Below are 3,752 nucleotides of genomic sequence, written 5' to 3' on the forward strand. Positions count from 1 at the left end.
TGCTTTTGAACTGTGGTGTTGGAGAAGACTCTTGAGAGTCCCTTGGACTGCAAGGAGATCCAAGAAGTCTATCCTAATAGAGATCAGCCCTGGGTGTTCTTTGGAAGGACTGATGCTAAAGCTCAAGCTCCAGTACTTTGGCCACCTCATGTGAAGAGTTGACTCACTGGAAAAGACTCTGATGCTGGGAGGGATTGGGGGCAGGAGGAGAAGGGGACGACAGGGGATGAGATGGCTGGATGGCATCACCGACTTGATGGGCATGAGTTTGAGTGAAGTCTGGGAGTTGGTGATGGACAGGGAGGCCTGGCATACTGCAATTCATGGGGTCGCAAAGAGTCGGACACGACTGCGCAACTGAACTGAACTGAATGACTTGAGACAGACAATTAGGCTCCAATCCATCAAGGAGGATGAGAGACCTTCAAGGTGAGCAGGTTTTTTGTAGAGAGGGAGAGCCTGGACTCTGCCCTTCCCTCTGCCCACAAGGGAAGATGAGAAAGAGATCTAAGCTTCTTTGAACATTTTTCCTCCTGTTTTCCCCTCTATTTATTTCCTGAAGGGAATATTTCAGAGGTGGTATGTCCATTATATACATAACAGGTTCCAAAAGCAGGATTTTTTTTTTTTTTTTTTTTAATGATAGAGCATGTAAGGGAAGGAGGAAAACACAAATGGGGCAGGGAGAGAGCAACTGCAGACTGAGTAAGCTGTGGAGAAAAACTACCACTGGAATGAGTGTGGGAAGAGACAGAGAGAGCTTTCTGGGGGAAAATGGCTGAAAAGCTGAGAGAACAATCGGGAATGTAGACGTTTAGAAATCACCATAGGAAATCTACAGCTGAAGTGGATCGTTTTATTTTTTTGCACCCAAAACTGTGCTCAAGTCGCTTCTTTATCCAGTTCTGGGTAGCTGGAAGAAAAAGTCCATGGCCATAGACACAGCAGAGTGCGAGCTGCTCAACAAGCTCCTCATCAGAAACACCAGTCTCAACCTGTTGACGCTCCTTCACCTCTTACCTGGTTTAGAATTTTAACCTCTCCTCTCATTCCTGTGGGTGACACACCAAAGTGGGTGGTTATCTTAAAAAAACAATTAAGACTCCTGGAGGTGGAGAAGAGGCCCTGAGGGTTCTTTCAGTCCAGCACAAAGGAATGTATCAAATCAACTGCTGGCAAACACTCAGGATCTGATACTGTCCATAACCCTGGAGGAGGGCATGGCAACCTACTCAGTATTCTTGCCTGGAAAATCCCATGGACAGAGGTGCCTGGTGGGCTACAGTCCATAGGGTCACAAAGAGTCGAATATGACTGAAGTGATTTAGGGGGCGCGCACTGTCCATAAGGCAGTGCTTGTGATAGGAGACTTGCAGAGAGGAGAGCCTGAAGCCTTGAGGCTGTATTCCTGAAGCCACCTTCTGGGTATGAAGGGATGAATAGCTGGAAAGTGCCGGACCTAGGAGAGCAGGTCCTGGAATCCCACTCAGGAGGTACACTGCTACAGAGGGTGCTCAAAGTGAAGAATATGGAAAAGCAAGAAGCACCAAATTTATTTATTTCTTTTTATCTACCTCATATAGTGCTTAACTTGGTTTGATATCAGTTAACAGCCATTCTGGAGTGGGTCTGGGTTGGAATCCTCACTGTCTGGAGCAGGCTGGTATGAAAAGGTTGGGGGGGGGGGATTACACTAGAATCTATTGTCTTGAAGAGGCTGGTGGTACTCTTGAGAATCCTGAGCTATATTGTGGGGCTAATGCCTGAGCTCCAGGTGGCCCAGTGATAAAGAATCATCTGCCAATGCAGGAGACGCAAGATACACAGGTTCAATCCCTGGGTTGGGGAGATGCCCTGGAGTGGAAATGGCAACCCACTCCAGTATTCTTTTTTTTAAATATGATATTATATATGTTTTAATGCCATTCTCACAAATCATCCCCCTCTCCCTCTCCCACAGAGTCCAAAAGACTGTTCTATACATCTGTGTCTCTTTTACTGTCTCGCATACAGGGTTATCGTTACCATCTTGCTAAACTCCATATATATGCGTTAGTATACTGTACTGGTGTTTTTCTTTCTGGCTTACTTCACTCTGTATAATAGGCTGCAGTTTCATCCACCTCATTAGAACTGATTCAAATGTATTCTTTTTAATGGCTGAGTAATACTCCATTGTGTATATGTACCACAGCTTTCTTATCCATTCATCTGCTGATGGACATCTAGGTTGCTTCCATGTCCTGGCTATTATAAACAGTGTTGTGATGAACATTGGGGTACACGTGTCTCTTTCAATTCTGGTTTCCTCAGTGTGTATGCCCAGCAGTGGGATTGCTGGGTCATATGGCAGTTCTATTTCCAGTTTTTAAAGGAATCTCCACACTGTTCTCCATAGTGGCTGTACTAGTTTGCATTCCTACCAACAGTGTAAGAGGGTTCCCTTTTCTCCACATCCTCTCCAGCATTTATTGCTTGTAGACTTTTGGATCGCAGCCATTCTGTCTGGCGTGAAATGGTACCTCATTGTGGTTTTGATTTGCATTTCTCTGATAATGCCCACTCCAGTATTCTTGCCTGGAAAATACCATGGACAAAGGAGCCTGGGTGGCTACAATCCATGGCATCGCAAAGAGTCTAACATGGCCAAGGGACTAAGCACACACACGTACACACACACACACACACACACACACTCATTCACCAAAAAGTCTCTCAGAACTGAATGAGGTCAAACTAATTGATTCCAACCTAAATCAAGGTTAATTATTCAGATGAGAGGACTAGCCACTGAAACTTAGGGCAGAGTTGTAAGGAATTCTATTAATAACAGGTAGCCTAGTACTTTTAAAATGAGGACTGTTGTTTTAAACAACATTGTGGACTACAGTCGTCTTGAAGGATGTTTATAGGGGAAAAAAATGGACCTTGATTAATTGTTAAGATTAAATATGTGGAGAAGAGGATGAAGACAGTCATTGATTCATTCATTTATTTCTTCAAGAAATTATTCATGAAGCCTCTATGGGAACTGTGCTACACACCAGGGATTTTGTGGACAGCAGAAGTGACAGGTTCCTGCCCGAATGGCGCTTACCTTCCTGAGTGTGGAGTCAGGCGGCAAACACAGCAAAAGACAAAGATCTCCTCAGACAGCAGTAGGTGCTGTGAAGGAAGGAGAGCAGTTCCGTGGGATGGAGAGTGACCTGGGGGGAGGCTGGCGATGAGTTCTTAGCTAGACGGTGCAGATTCGGAGACTCCCTGGAGAGGTCGTGTCTGACTGAGACCCAGGAGTTGAACTGTGGCTCTGTGAAGACCCAGAGAAGGGCATTCTTTGAAGAGGGAGTAGCAAGTACGAGAGGCCTGAAATATCAGTGAGCTTGATACATGGGGGAAGAAATCAGCAACAACAACAATGAAAAGGAATGTGGCCAAAGTAAACAAAGGACAAAAAGTCCAAGACGAAGTCAGCAGGCTGGGCCGCATGGAAGAGCTTCTTCATTGTAAAGAGAATTTAAAGGAAGATTTAAGTAGAGGCCAGTTCTGATCCAGAGGAGATTCAGGAAAGTCAGACAGAATCCACTAAAACAGCGTTTTTGAGGACGTAGAAAAAGAGGGCAACCCTGGGTGTAGCGCCCTTAAAATCATAAAGACAAGAGCTAAAGCCTGGGTGATACGCAATGTCAGCAAGCTCTGGTTTACAAACGTGTGCTCCAGAAAGAAAGGCAGAAAAAAAGCCTCGCTGTGGCTGC

This window comes from Bison bison, unplaced genomic scaffold (assembly GCF_000754665.1).
Source record: "Bison bison bison isolate TAMUID 2011002044 unplaced genomic scaffold, Bison_UMD1.0 scf7180017864361, whole genome shotgun sequence".
Classification (NCBI taxonomy): Eukaryota; Metazoa; Chordata; class Mammalia; order Artiodactyla; family Bovidae; genus Bison; species Bison bison.